The sequence below is a fragment of the Melospiza georgiana genome, chromosome 2 (genome assembly GCF_028018845.1).
Source record: "Melospiza georgiana isolate bMelGeo1 chromosome 2, bMelGeo1.pri, whole genome shotgun sequence".
NCBI lineage: Eukaryota > Metazoa > Chordata > Aves > Passeriformes > Passerellidae > Melospiza > Melospiza georgiana.
Window position 1 is genome coordinate 107124367 of NC_080431.1, and position 16392 is coordinate 107140758.

At 37.9% G+C, this 16392-nt stretch overlaps 1 protein-coding gene across 1 annotated transcript in view; it reads left to right on the plus strand.

Annotated features, from left to right (window-relative positions):
* Positions 1-16392, plus strand: part of POLA1 (DNA polymerase alpha 1, catalytic subunit) — a 186787-nt gene that overhangs the window by 105524 nt on the left and 64871 nt on the right.

Sequence of the window (16392 nt, forward strand, 5' to 3'; positions counted from 1 at the left end):
AACCTGTTCTGCTCTCAGGAGTTTGCAGTTGGAAAGCTCTCCTGGGCCATACAATTTCAGTATTGAGCTGTTGGTTTTAAGGGCCTTGCAGGTCTTGGTAGCAGCTAACCTTTATAAAAAACAAAAGCATAATTCATTTGAAGGATCATCCTTTACATGCTGATTTTATGCAGCTTGTTCTTATTGGATGTGAGTTGTTAAATAAGCGTTTTGAGTGTTAGGTTAAAACAAAAAAAGTCACTGCAACAGCAATGTTGTGTTATTTTGCTTTCTGTGGCTGTCACCAGAAGCAACAGAAAACAGTCAGTCTCTTCTCCATTCTCATGTTTTTTAGTTCAATGGGTTTATGACAGGCCTTTATTTCTGTTGAGTTGGCTTTTTTTAGTGCTTACTCAGGAGCATCAATTTTAAAGGTCCATCGGGTTACTTTAGTTGGTGTCCAGAATAGTTTAAGAGATTTTCAAAAAAACAACACACAAAACCCCCCACTTCTGCTGTGTTCTCCCTGAACACTTCTCCTTCTGATTTTCTTCATACTAGCCTCAAAGCAGATTTTAATAAAATTTACCATGTATTACTTGGGTATAAGTTCTTAAGAATTAAATTATAAAATTTTTAAGTATTGCCACATTTTAGATGTCTGCCTTGATATTTTGAATGCCAAAATAATTTGTCTAAACTTGAGTCTTGGCTGGAATTTTAACTTAAAATGAATTTAAACATTTTTTCAAAATTAAATGAAACATGTTTTTTCTGTCTTCAGCTAATCCACAACAGCTCTTCAGAGATGCTGTTGTTTCTTTCTGAATTCACTTGGCTGCAGGAGATCAGTTCTTTATACCAAGTAGCAGATACACTCAAGTTTATAATCCTTTGAAATTCTTAATTATTAATAGAAAATAGATAAACTCTCTCAAAATTCCATCTCCCTTTGACCTCTTGTCTCAATCTGGAGCAGGTGGTGTGCCATGTATGGAGATATCCCTCAGAAGGCATTTGTAATTGACATGGAGGTGATATGAGCATCAGTCCCTTCTGAAGAAGTGAAGAACTCTGCAGTCTGGAAGTAGTGGGAAAGGCAAATTAGGTCAAAGTCAGTAGGGAGGCAAGACAGGAGCTCTCTTCTTCAAAAAAAATAGGCAGGTCTAAGGCAAAGTTTGAGAGCAACTGAAGGAGACTGGAGGAAAGAGTTTGGGGCAAGTGTTGAGAGAAATTACAGAAATGGAAACCTGAGGAGAAGCCAAGGAGGAAGCCTGAGCATCCCATAATACTTCACAAAACGTTTTTTGAGATTTTTTAACTAAGTTTGATGCTTAGTTTAATTAATGGTAGCAGGAAGAAAAGTCTCATGTAAGGTGGAGTTGAGTAGGGCAGTTTATGTTCATGATCTCAGAATACAGTATGCTACAGATTTGGTTTAATTATTCCAAATCAAAGTTCCAAGAAAAGTAAGTTGGAGTTTAAATGTAACATCTTGGTATATGAACCTGCCTAGTGAGGTCCTGAGAGGGGAAATCTGATGTAATATAAATCAGTTCAGTTGAAGACCTCAGTCATGCTTGAATTATAAACTTCCCTATTTTAAGACATTGCACTTAGAGCAGTGTTAATGTCATTCAGGTGACATTGCACAACCAAAATTTTGGTGCTATGGCTTTGAAGTCTTTAACATTTGGCTATGAGGAAGAGTAGATATTTTATCCTTCTTTCTTCCTTTCTCTTGTTTGTCTTTTGTCATCTAAGAAAAATCCATCTAGATTTGATAATTTTACAGGACTTTAGGAAAAATCTGTAGTGTAGAGGAGGGACCTAGGCATGATTAATAATTAAAAACCAAGAAAAGCCCCATAAAACCAAGAAACCGATGCAAAAATGCTTGCAAGAATTGACTGTAGATGAGAAGAGACTAGTGGAGTGGATCCAAGTGACTGTAGATGAAACTAAAAGCAAAGAAGCTGAATTGACTGGAGTTGGTTGAATTAGAATATTCAAATATGGTATCTGCTGGATAAGCACCTGGCTGGGCAGATGGGCTTGAAATAGCATGAGGAGGCAGCTGTGGGTGGAGATGGCCTGTGAAAGTTTGGGCACAAAAACCAAGCAGTTATATTGGAATGTGATTGGTTGAATAGAAAAAGAAAAGCATGAGAAAATTCATAAATATTTTCCTGCCTCTGCTGCTGGGGCGCACAGGGCATAATGCAGTGCTTTCAGAGGAGACAGAAAGTTACTATGGGCTACTCTGTTTATTCCCAGAAGCAAAATCTGTGTATTCCTTTAAACACTGTTTTGAAGAAGAATGGATTTAAAAAAAAAAATTAAAAATAGGAGATTCTGATACTACAGAGTTGAACATTTGAAAGTTGAAGATATAGAGTGAATATTGCTTACTTAAGTTTAATGCAGGTCATTTATGTATGGTGTTATCCCTTTCTGCGTTTTTTTCAGTGTGTACGGGGGTACAGCACTGGGTAGATGAGCAGCTGGTCTGTATTTGTTTCTCTCCATTACATAGTGGATGCTTTGACCTTATTGAATGCACTCACTGAAACTTTGGCTAGGATTATTTATTTTCTCATGGAGTTTTCTGTGGCACACTTACTGCAGGATCAAGTGGCTCTTAAAAATCATCTTTGCAAGAGCTGTGTGTTAAGCGACAGGCCAATTATTATTTCTATTTGTCAAAGAGATGAGGCACAGGGGAATGAACATTGAATGTGTTCATAAGTTTGGGTGCCCAATTTGTGCATCAAAGGACTTGTTTTTTCAGTGTATAGTACCGAGTGACTGCCTGAAGAAGAACTTTCAGGTTGCACTTGGGTCTGAACTGATTCCTGAGTGCTCATTGCTTGTGAGTCTGCTCAGTGAACTGGAAGTGGCTTGTCCAGCAGCTCAGAGGATCTCTGTAGTGGCACTGGTGCATTTCAGCACCCTGGGGCCACCTTCACTTGACTTTAGCGCTTTGTTTTCATTTCTTTCATTTTACTGCATACTCTCTCCAGTGTTCCTAGCACACAGGGATGCAGCAGTAGCTCTTTTTCACTTCGAAAACCTATTTTATTGTAAAGGCAATCCAGTACTTTCAAAAGAATTAAAATACAGATATGGCCCTTTAAATTGACGCATGATTTGTACATACAGTGAACTGAGATGAGGATTACCCTGGCTTCTGATTGCAGGCTTCTTAAGCTTAATGTATTTCACATCCACTCTGTATGTGGAAATCTGTTGGTAAAGGGTGCCATTGCATTTCACAAGGAGCATATGCATACATCTGGTGACAGGATTTGGTCTGTATAAAGGCATAACTTGTTTTTATTGATATAATGAAAATTAAGCTCTCAACTATTCAATCAGCTCACTGTGGCATAATAAATGTTTCAGCACAGAACTTGTGATCCAGTAAAATATAGCAAATTCATTGTGACATCCATTGGTAACACTGTTCTCAGCGATTTTTTTTTCTTAGGCAAAATTACTTCTCTGTATTTCCAAGATGTGTCTCAGAATTTGGTTTTAATGTGATTTCTTGTAATCTTACTAGAAGCCTATACTGTAAACTATAGCGTAACAGTAAGTTCTTTACAATTGTAAAGAAATAAAGTTTAAAAATATTAATTTATTGTATATTATAAATCTACCCATTGGAAAATGTTTTAATACTGTAGGTATTCTGTTAGAAGCCACCCAGTCTGATAATTTTAAGAGATTTTTTTTTTTTTCATTTTAAGCAGCTGTTTCCTCTCTGATTTGGATTTTAATCATGACTTGACTTAAGCTTTCATGTCTTATTTATGCTGCCAGGAGAGAACTTGAGCACTAGTTTACTTAATTATTTGCTGTACAACAGCTGCTAATATTAAAAAGAAGGGGAAAAAAAACCCACAAAAAATGCCATCTCATCTTTAGGTCTGCTACGGACAAAAAAAGCAAAGGCAGGGAGGATGACTGTAGCTACCCTGTCTGCTTGGCACAGTCTTCCTCCTCCTCCTCCTCCTCCTCCTCTCTCTCTCACTTTCAGTTTTCAGTGTAATGAAGAGCAGGAGAACAATATTCTGTAATTAAGGATTCCATTAAGTTGAAGAAAAGAGCAAATGGAGTTGTTTGTTCTCCTAGCTGAAAAAATTTGTCTGGGGTGGGGGTTAGTGGTAGTAGTGTAGAAAGAGAGAGAGGTGGGTGGAGAGACTAAGTCAGGGCTGTTTGTTGAATATACTGTTAAGGACTGTTACCATCCTAATTAATCAAGTTAGAAATTACAGCTGTAGTCGGTTTCCCCCCAATTCTTGTTATCAATTTTCTTCTCTTTTGAGACAAAGCAAATATAAATTTTGTGTTCGTTTGTCATTCGTTCTTTGACTTCAGCATCTCTGAAAATAACAATGTAGCACAAAAGACCAGTATTTACCTAGTTGTAATGTGGGTTGCCATGGTGTTTTGCAAATTATTGCAATTATGTTCACCATGCGAGTCGCCCTTGGTAACTGGCGAAAAAACTGATAATCCTGTTTTGAACAAAAGGTCAAATTGCTGAATAGAAAGTCTTGATTAACTAAAAGATGTACAAAGTGGAATTATTTCCTACCATTCAGAAATAGTTCTTGATCGGGTTTGGGGGAGGGGGTGAGTAAGTACATCTGATTACTGAAGTACAAAGCATTGAAAGGATGTTGTCTTGAGCCTTTCATGTAGTCTTAATGGTGGCTTTTTTGTCAAATTTACCCATTTGCGGCATTGAAAGAGGCAGCTGCATTTAAGCTTGAGAGATGGTGCTTTTTCAAGAGTTCAGTGCATGGAAAGTTCTCAGCAGTATCTGCAGTTTACTATTAGACCTTGGGCTATTAAAACTGATGTGCTGCATTTGAGCCCATAGCTCTTGGTGCTTGTAAAACCCTCTGACTGATGATCTAATAAAGTGCTCTTACCGGACAATCTCTGATCAGATACTTTAGGGGAGAAAAAAAATAACCACAGCTCTGAAAAGGGTGGAGGTAGGAGCACATGGCTGGACTGAAAAGTTTGCTTTTGTAATCTCTGGTGGAAATGTTAGTAAATAAGACTGTGCATTCAGTTTAAGTGTTTTAAAGGCTCAATGTATTGTTCCAGAATTCATTTTTATTTACATTTACAGAAGCAAAAATCAAGCAGAAAATATTAAAAGTTTTTCATAATGACCAGTCTTCAACAGTTAAATACAAATATATAGAAGGAATGGTTTCCTGCACTTTAGTTCTGTGAATTTTCTTTTGTCTTTCCTTTATCATTCTTGGGGGGATGGCAGGGGAAGACAGGGAAGAGGTGAGGAGGATTAAGGAGTTTTCTTTTTTAATTATTTCTACTTCTTGTTTTTTAAATAGCTACCTGGAAATTAATTCTTAAAACTTTGGAGAGCCTGTGTGAGAGCAGCATGAAAGCAAAGTAAACCTGAACAAGTTTGTGGGTTTACATTGTGCATCACCTAGCAACCCCCTGGCTCAGCCAGTTCTCTCGTCTGCCCCCAGTCCTGTTTACAGACCATTCAGACTGCTCTTCGAAACCATGAAAGATATTCAGTTTCATTAGTGCCTTTCTCAAGGAGAAAATAATTAAACTTAAATGAACAAACACTGCTTAGTGATGCTTTAAAGTTCTCTAGTTTAAGGTGACCAGACTCCTGAGACCCCTTTCTCTGCCATTACCTTTAACTCTTTTGAGCTCCTCTGAACTTACATACCCACATACATGTGTTACCACTTCTGAAGTTTTTGGAACTCTGTTAACTCTGTCAGCATTCAGAGATGTTCATAACCAAATTGCAAAGATAAATGCTTCATATAAACAATCTTTTTTTTTGTTGATATCAGCCTGATATTTATACTAGAGTTGATGAATCTTACTGTAGGTGCCATGTATGTGAGCAAAACCTTTGTGTTCTATCTTACATCTGGTGTTTTGCAGGAAGTTGAACACGACAAATCTGAAAAATTCAAGCAATGTACAAAAATTTGAGGTTAGAAGGAAGATAACAGAATTGTGTAATGACTGGGGGCAGTAGAGTGTTTTTAGCTGTCCAACCAAACAAGAGGCATAGTTTTTAAGAAATCTTTTGAGTTCTTACTGTTTGTATGCTGCTAGACTCCTTGACAAGCAATGCATGGATGGGCTGTATGAGCTCTTTGTGCTTTGTTGATAGTTGACAGACAAAGCAAAATTCTTTCTGAAGCAAGGTACTGTACTTAGTTGTGACCTATTGTAGCCTAAGAATATGGCTTCCTTTGAGTTGTGTGAATAGGGAGAGTATTTTGGCAGAATGGACTTAAATATCCTTCTAGAGGTTTTCACTCTCGGTACAGAAATCCATAAGGCTTCTTTCACTGATCCTTTTCTCAATTTAGTTTTCCATGTGTAGTCATTTTAAGTATGTCTTCTCTCAGTTGCTTGCTCAAAGTCCATTTTAGCTGTTTTCAGTTTGTCTTAAGTGAAATAAAATTGTTGGTAATAGCTGGGTCTCTTTGTGAGTGGTGTGTTAGCCTGAGAAGACTTTTTAATCTTTTGTGGCATGTTTTGGTGCCTAGAACCTTATTTTAGTGGAGGTAAGAAGACCAAGGTATTGGATTTGATGTGAAGTAAAGCAGAACATATTTGCTAATTTAGTTTGTAATGTACAACTGTTAAAGTTGGAATTTGTCCACTTGTGGTGCTATTACATGTACTAAAATGAGGGCCACTGTTTGCATCAAATCTATCACAAGGGTTTGGAGTGCTCTATTATCCTTTCAGCAGGCTGATGATGGAGCCTGGGCTTTGCACAAATGAGATCAATAAGTTTCAAATAACTTTTATGAAATGACGTGTGAGTGTACATCTAAAGGTATCTTAAAAAAATCAATTTTTAATAACATGTAAAACTCTTACATTGACCTACAAGATATTTTTCACTTATGTCTTGTTTGATAATTTTGTTTAAAACATTTTTGATGTTAGCTTGAGTGTTTCAGTTCTTGGGGGAGGGGGGAAGAAGACTAGGGTGCATTTCTTGCTTCTTCAGTTATCTCTTACTTTGATCACATACACACACCTCCAATACTTTTAGTGGTAAAACTGGTATGACAGTGCTGAGAATAATATTTTCTTGAAAATAATGTTTTCTTTTGATCTTAGATGGCTTCCTCCTTTTTTGTTTTCCAGTTATGGATTAGAATGCAATTAAAGTTCTATTATTTTGAAATATTCAGAATTACAAAATACCATTCTTGAAACTCTGCAGACTTCCATTTTTGGTAGCATCTAAACAGGCGTTTGATGTTCTGTGGCTGACTTTGCCTCACAACAGTTGCATATCTCACACCAGAGGCATTGCTGGTTGGACTGGGAGATATGCATATTCTGAAGGAAATCCTAAAAAGTATGCTATGGGACAGAATTTTGTTTTGGGTTAAATCCTCTCAAATTTCTGGCCATTTTCTATAAAATTCAAAGGCAAGTATTTTTGATATTTTTGATCAGTGCACTTGGCAGCTTCACTTCTCAAATGGCCACCTGCAATCTCCATCGCAGCTTTTACCATTCTAGCATCACCAACTTTTTTAAGATAGAAGGATATTTTGTGTTCTGAGAATCTCAGGTAGTGTTTATGTCCTCATTCATGCTTTTTTAAGGTAGCGAGTCCGTGTAGCTACATTGCCTTCAATGGCAGTTTGTGTAGTTGCTTTGGACCTTCTGTCTGGTCCTGTGAAGGTGTAGTTCCAATTGATGCCAGGTGCCTTTGGGGTGGCAGTTTTCCAGTGGGGAAGTGGGACAATGGATATGAGTGTCTGTGAGAACAGGAGTATTTTGGAGTGGGTGTCCTCCATTGCCAGCGCTGAGTGTTAAAGTGATCACTTGCCTTCCACTAGGAAGTTACTGGCTGACAGCATCCTTTAATGTGTGCCATGTGATAATAATACTGGATATATAACCAGTCTTCTCCAGGACCTGTACTGCTTTCAAGTAATACACTTTCAAAAGCATATTTCCTCATTTCATCTTTCATTTAACAGACAGTTTTGTATTTTTCCTAAGAGATCACGTCTGTCTGTTCATCACCCTGGATAATGTGGAACTCTGAGGAGGAGAGTGAACCTCCAGGAAAAGAATTTCCTTTCTTCATATGAGTTTTTGTTATCCACTCCATCCCACAGCTGAATTCTGATCAGTTATACAGGCCAAAATTCAAGAGGCTCTGAAAATAAGGAAATGCTTAGAAAAGCAATTGAATTCGTATCGTCCAACTTCCATTGAAGTGAGGCAGCATGAAATGGAGTGTGAAATGCTGTGGTCACTGTTTACATTTTCCCTAAATTGGATGATCAGGTAACATCAGACTAAAAATACTCTTACTGGGAAATGTAACCTGTTTTTTTCTGGATGAGAAGCTAGCTGCAGTATTTTTGTACAGAAAAAGAAAAGTTAATATGAAGTCAATGGCCAAGAGCGAGTTGATAAAATAGGTCCTTCTATTATGGTCTGAATAGTCATATACTGTGCTGGATCTGTGATCAGGTTTCTTAATGCATTATAGTTACCTTTATGTATAAGTTTCAGGAACTAATTTCAGTTGTTGTTACTATAATAGTTACTAAAACTATTTGCATTGCCAAAACATGCAGAACACCTAACAAAATACCAGAGAACATAGAATCAGCATTCCCTGGGTAAGGGATTGAAGCTGTAGGGTAAATTTATAAAGAATTCATGTTAACCTAAGATGTTCCACCATTCTAAGCATATGCTGCAATATCTTCCAGCTGCAAGAAGCTTGGCAGCATGTTTAACATGGTACCTATTCCACTTATAAAGATAAAAGCTCCAGTCAGCTAGCATCAATAGTGGACTCTTGACCCAGCTCCTTTTATAAAACAATTTATGTGAAGAGTCTGTAAAATATCAAAGGAATTTGTTATTCAGAGATTATTAAATGTTACAGTGGTATAAAACCTTAAAATATTCTTGAAAATCATCTTTGTCTTATATACTCATATTGGAGTACAAATATTTAACTTAGTTCTAAGATGTTTTTGACTTTCAAGTTTCAATTATGCCTGACAGAGAGACTTTGCACATGCTCTTTGCTGTGGAATTCTTTGACATTTTAAAATGCTCAGATGGAGTTCAGACATATCTCTTCTCTAGCATGGGAGAGATATGTCTGAATGAGATATCTCTTGAACATAACATTAGGGCTTTTGGTTCAGTACAATTGTAGTAACATATTAACATATGTTAATATGTTACTACGTAATAGTAACATATTAAAGAAGTGGAGAGAGCTTCTCCATCAATTGTTTTGTTGAAGTGAAAAGAAGGCTGGAATGCCTGATACATCAATAACAATGTGTCTCTATATACTACTTTGAGATCTCAATATGTACAAGCTCTCTAATGGAAGAGGATTTACAAGTCTCCTGGATTTCCTTCACAGATAAATTGAGATATTTCTCATGGTATCACAGATACATATTTTCCTTAGTGCTTGGTAACTGATTTGCTTGGAAAAATACCAAGCTTTGAAGGATCCTGAAAAAGTTGCTGACCCAGAATTCTGCATCAGTGATTGCTTTTAACTTCATTACTCCATTTTTTAGGGTTGGTTTCTTGTTTTTATGATTCTTGTAAATAGTGTGCCTGTTTATTACTTATCAAGGAGATACTCCTTCATAGGAAAAATGCCAAAACAGATAAGATGCTCCTTTATAAGGCTTAATTTCTGATGGTGGTCATTTGGGGGGAAGGAAGAAGGGAAGCCTGATGGCTCATTTTCCAGATATGTTATGCTCTTCTGTGGCAGCACATGATTTTTGTTTCCCTCAAAAATTTTTTTTTCTGAAAAAATTATCTTAGAATTTTGCCTTTATGAAGAATTTGCTTCGTGTTTTCTTTCCTGTGCCCAAAGAGGAGGGTGAGAGTGTGGGCTTTTAAGATCATGAGGTGTCCCTTTCATATGTCCATCCAGTCCTATATAAATTCAGATGATCTCATCTCCAGGTAGTTTCCATTAGTAGCTGCAAGTTCCAGAGGAGTGGCCGTGTCCCCTCAGGCTGTGGGGGGACACAGGCTTGACAAAGTCAGATGTCTGAAGGTGTCACCTGTGAGGAGCCCTCCTGATCAGTGTGCCACACTGGCTCTGCTTTGGTGCTCTCGCAGGTCAGTTCCTCCATCCATAGGATAATTCAGGCAGCTCCCTGATGTGTCTTTGTGCTTGCTCTGGAGGGACATTGAGGATGAAGTGCACAGAGCAGGCAAGCACCAGGGCTCTGCAGAGTCGCTGTTCCTGCAGGAGAGAGGTGTGAGTCTGACTATACTGGTTCTGACCTCAGCAAGTCCTCCATCTGGAAAAACCCTTTCAAAAGTTACATGAGTCTGTGACTTTCTTCTTGTGTCAGCAGCAGTAGAATTGGTTTGTTTATAACAGTGCATCCTCTGAGGTTTTAATCAGGTGTATTTCCCCACAAAAATGTGGAGTATTGCTTGAGGAACCTAAGCTATGCTGAAATTCACTGAAGTGGTGGAATCACCATCCCTGGAAGTGTTCAAAAGGTGTGTGGATGTGGCAGCTGGGCTGCTGGGATAATGGTTGGACTGTGAGCTTAGATGTTTTTTCCAACACTAATGATTCTATGATTCACATTACTAAGTGGGTTGAGTTTTCTGGTGGAGTCTTATTTCACTGCTTTTGATAGCATTCCAGACCTGAAGGGGTTTCTTCTTGGCATTGTAGCAGTGGCAGATAGGTGTCACTCAGGTCTGCTCTGTCTGCTGAAATTCCAGTGCATGACACTGGCTCTCACCTTGTCATTCAGACTTGCATTGCTGCTGATGTCTCACCAAGGTGGGACAGATGCATTGTTACTAGAGTGTTACTTTGTCCTGAACAGGCAAGAAAGCAGATTAGAAGTTGAAATTACTTCAAAGTATGCAGCAGAAAAACTTTCCTGACTTTACAGCAAGAGCTCATCTTTAAGTCAATATTCATATCACCCTTCACGTTGGTAGTGTAAAATCATGATATAATTCTCAAAAGATGTAGTTACTACTGATAGTGAAACCATTGGCCAAAGAACATGCAAACAGAGATTGTGGTTCTAGTTCCTGAAATGTTGTCTACTACTAGGAAAGTGTGTCTGTTCAAACACTCAGCTATTTACAGAAGACACAGACAGGGAGAACACACCACACGTGTGGAACAAATTATTGCAATTGGAACTCATAACTTTCAGGTCACTGAGTTAAGTCCTCTGTTGCCATAATGTTGCCTGATTTAACTTCATAAAATCATCTGTCTTTTCATATTGCTTGGGAGGATCAATAGATTTGATAATGTATCCAGTAATGAGGTGGATCATCCTTCCAGAGGATTTCAGGGCACTTCAGACAGATTTGCCCTGTTAGGCAATGCAATCCATAATAATGGATGTTGTCAGGAAAGCAGGAGCTTCTGGTCTTGGAATGAGTGGAAATATCTTTTTGTAAGAGTAGTATGAAAAGAAAGGCCAGTATGAAGTGAAAGTGTCCTGATTAGCAACTCACAATGGTACCTGGATCAGCAAATCTTCATTGCATTGTCTGTCAAATTCAGCCTTCCAAAAACTGGGTTGCTGATCAGTGGCATGAGCAGCAGGCTTAAACTGGCTGACCAGGACAGTGTGTTCAGGTTGGGTTCCTGTGCTTCCCTTCTGGTGGGTTTGATGGTGTAAGGTGATAACTTCAGCTCTGCAGTGCTGGAGACACAGGTTTGCTCAGATATGCCAGCCATCTGAGACTGGGCATCATCCACCAAGATCCCATTTTCCAAAATCCACCTTAATATTGTCTTCAGTGGGGAGGAAGGTTGCAGAGAAGCAGGCATGGATGACAAGTAAATTCAACTCCAAGGAACTGACAGTGACTTCTGAATGATTTTCAGTGCTTGCAGCTTTCTGCTTTTTACCAGGACATTTTTTCATTCCACATGAACTTTTGAAGTTTTGTAGTGCCTCAGCATCCAGACTGTCTGAAGGCAGGAGCAGATGCAGAACTCAAGTGTCTTAGGGAAGCACGTTCAGTCCTCTGCTGTAGCAGGCAACCAAGCTACATTGTCAAATGTAATTTGTAAAAATTATTATGATAAAGCTCAGTAAATGCATGTTGTTGACCCCTGCATCTTCTGTTTGAAAGGCTGTTGCAAAACCACTTGCCTCTGTATTTTGGGGTAATATTTCTAATGCTTGTTGATCATTAGAATGGGAGAGGCTAATTCTCAAGAACAATCTTACAAAGAAACAAAATTTACTTTTGACTTGCAAATTTCTCCCTATTAGCTACAGTTCATGGACTTAATACTCCTCAGGGATTTTCTTTTATATTGTGCTTTATTTCAGGGTTTTTTCACATACTTTTTTATATTTTAAAATGAACTGAGCATTTGTGGGCAGGATGTTTGGAAGCCCTAGTTGCTTTTTCTTCCCCTCTGTCAACTTTTATTTCATTTCCCACGGTGTTGCAGATACCAAATAGAACAAAGCTGAAGGTTCCCTATTATGATTTTGTTTGATGTACTACAAATTAATTTACAGACTCAGTGATAGCTGCTGGGAAATGAAGGATTGGTTTTGTTTGGTCAGTGAAGATGACAGGCATGGATCAAATAAGGGTTAACAATAATGCACTTGAACAGATTGAATCAGAACATAATGCATGTATTGAATTTGATTGCAACATGCATGACCATGGAAAAGTTTTTTGTTTAAAAGAAATCAAGGCTATGGCTTAATTATCAAAGCAAAACAGGAGACATAAAGAGCTACATGTTTCTAATACTGCCTTTTTCAAAAATAGCTCCCTTCACGCAGTTATCTACATGTTTAATTTCCATGCATAATAGCAACAGTTATTGTTGTCATTTGTTACGAGAGATTAACAGATAGCAAGTACAAACAAACGCAAATAAGGCCTGAATAGAGAGGTGACAAAGAAGAAAAGACCTCTTTACTGTTAATTATAACTAGTGGGAAGTCTATACAAATGACATTAGCTGTATTCTGTATGAATTGAAGTGACATCCAGTTTGTTAGTATCTACTCAACACATTTGGGCATTTTATTGTAGGCAATAACTTAAATCTTCATTTTTTGAATATAGTTTATTGAGAAATGTGCTACTCAGTAAAACTTGTATGTTTTGATCATTATTTCTTAGTAGCTGAAAACAAGCATAATAGTTAGCTGTTGAATTTAAGTTTTTATTTTTATTCTAAGGTATGGTTTTTTAGTTAAGTCAGGGGATTTTCAGTCTTTTTTCACCTGTTTTTTGTGACCAGCAGAATCTCCCAGTGCTTTCTTCAGCAGTGACTGCATTAGACTGAAACAATTGCATAAAGAAACTTGCTTCAAATTATTCAGTGGTAGTTTGAGAGGACCTTCTATGCATTCTCTTGTAAGACAGTAGAAGCTGTACCTTGTGAGTGGTGTAGTCCTTTGTTTCATAATTGTTAGCTAAAAAGGCCAATAGATGGCAGAAAACACAGTTACTTTTATCATACATTATTTTCACGGTTGTCTATTTTTGAGTATTCTGTTCAGCTGAAGCTGGGATGCTGCTCCCATTCCAGGCTTTGTTTTTTCAGTTGCACTTGCATTCCCTAACAAAATATCTTAGTATCTGGCAGTTTCCATTATTTGTTTTTCTAATATAACAAATTGCTTCAAAGTTCAGATGTAGTCATTTAATATGTTTTGAGTCATGAATGTTCTCTTTGTGCACACAGAATCTTTTCATAGTTACAGCTGAAAAAATTAAGCTCTTCAACAGGAGGGTTTTGGAATGGGTGAGGACACTCTCCACACCTCCCCTGCCTGGCTGTGTATTTTAAGGTGCTGTTTATGTCAGATTGCTACCAGATGTTTCATAGGAGGTAGAGATGCCACAGAATAAACAAATTTCCAAAGAGAGCATGTCTTTTGTCTCTAAAAAATTAACTTAATGCAAGATCTGTGAGAATTCATTATCCTTACAAAAATGTTTTTGATTCTTCCCTCACAATGGCTCTAATGATATTACTGGTTCTCATGTAGGTGAATGCCTGAAGATCTCAATGAGTAGCTTTTTTGGTAGAAGGTTATTCCATGTCTGTTTAAACTGAGTTATTTAATTAGTGTCAGACCACATAATAAACACCTACCTCTTTTAGAGGAAATCTTAAGTTCATTTGCAAAACCAACGCCAAGGCCTGTCTTTTTCACTTGAGGCTCATTTGTGTAGCTGACTCCAGAAGACACAGGTCAGGTGTCTGTTAGGTCAGGCCCTCAGTTAGGATTTCTCACAGTGAACCATGTGTTGGTGAGCAGTTTCTTATGTTGCTAATGTCAGTTCTGAAGTATTTGTCATAAATAAATTGTATATGACAATGACAAAGAAAGTGGTATTAGGACTGCTAGGGCAGCAGTTGTGCAAGAGAGCAAATCACAGGGTTTTGAATTCTTGACATTTTCTCCCTGTGCAGTTTTAAATGTCATCATTTATTTTGCTGATCTATGTAACAATAAAGTTCACACTTAGTGATCAGATACACCGATCATACTGTTTCCAAAACCCCTTACACTATTAAGAGGGTCTGGAGCAGGGAGGATTTCCTCATCCCAAAATCTGTTAGGTGAATTGCTTTTGGAGATGCATTTTCTTCCTTCATTTACTATAAATGGATTGTAGGGTAAGCTAATGGATAAGAATGGAAAAGCCTAAACTGGGTATCAGGCTTTAGATGTCAGAGTTGGGTGAAATTAATCTAAGTGCATCTGTAAATGCACTCTTTCCATTTCTTCACTGTAGCTTAAACACTTCAGTAAGTGCTGCATACATTGATATTGCTGTGATGTTCTCCACAAGTTTTTCCGGTCTGTCCACATGGACATAAAAGCTCTGCTCTGCAAGGGCAGCAGGAAGTGTTCTGATGGATTTGGCACCAGTGGGATAATATTGAGTATGTGACATGGCTGAAGAAATGGTGAAAGAGGAGAGGTCTCTGGAATAAATGAAGTTACTTGGAAAGGATTTGAGGTTTCATCCTAAAAAGATAAACAGTCTTGAAGTACATCTTAAATTATTATAGAATATATTTTTAAGTTGAAATCCAAGTGGAAATAGGTAGAAGTCATTGCCAGAACATAACAATTGGGCAGCTTGTCAAAGAGCTAGTGAGAATGAAAGCAAGCAATATTTTGAGTTGTCCTCTGATTCATAACATTTCTGTCAAAGTACCAGGAATCCAGGTGTGGTTGTATTTAACTTCTTTGCAGGAGCAACGAAAAATTTGGAAACAGGCAAAATTAACCACTTAATATTCCCATCAGAGACATCACCAGCCAATAGTCTGAAATGCAGTTTTACAGGGCTGAGCTGCTCAGGGTAGTAAAAGCAGGAACTCCTTGAGAACAGATGCAGGAACACAAAGTTGACTTCTCAGTTAACAACAGAAGCTTAAATGCTCTGCCAGGTAAGGTGAAGTGAAGAAATACTGAGAACCCAATCTTAATTTTGTGTCCAGTGTATGTATTGACCTAGTAGGGAAGATTATAATTCTTAAAAAATAAAAAATATCTTTCTGGATATGACTGCTCAATGCCCAAATGCTTGGTAGTGGGCTCTAGGCAGACAGAACTTGAGGAGAGAAAGGAGCAGAGAACAAGATGGAAAATACCCTTTTGTTCCTGTATAAATTCATGTTTGTTAGTATGTGGAATACAGTGTGCAGTACTGGTTTCATCTTCCTCCCCACTTGTCCCATTTTCCACCACTCCCTCATTTCCAAAAAGACCTGGGAGAGATTCAGAGAAGGTCAACCAAGATTTGGAGTGGTTTCCAGGCAAGGAACAACTAAGTAAATTAGGACTGTGGTTTGGAAAAGACTTTGATTGAAGGTGATGTGATGGAGGTCTGTAAAATCATGAGTGGCACAAAGAAGGTGAATGCAGAATGATTATCCCTAGTCTCTCCTGATGCAAGAACTGGAAAGCCTTAAAAGAGGAGCTGCATGCATGGGTGTGTGTTTTCAAGAAAAATAAAATGCTTTTTTATATAGTTTATAGGTGTTCTGCTGGATGTTGCAGATGCTAAAAGTTTACATGGGTTTGAAAAGCACATGAAGTTCATTGGGCTCATTAATGCATTAATTTATTCACTACTGAATACAGAAACAGTGATTAGGGTGGTCCTTGACCTATTTCCAAAAGCTGGGAAAATCTTTGGAAGAGTTTTTCTCTGTCCTTTGTCTTTTGCCATTCCTTAAGCATCTTTGTGGTTCTTAGGGAGGAGGTGTGGCATTGTTTATAGCCCATGGTTGAACCTCGCATGAAAAGTTCATCCTTTCCAGTTCTGGAATCATTCCTTCTTGCATACTCTTAAGAG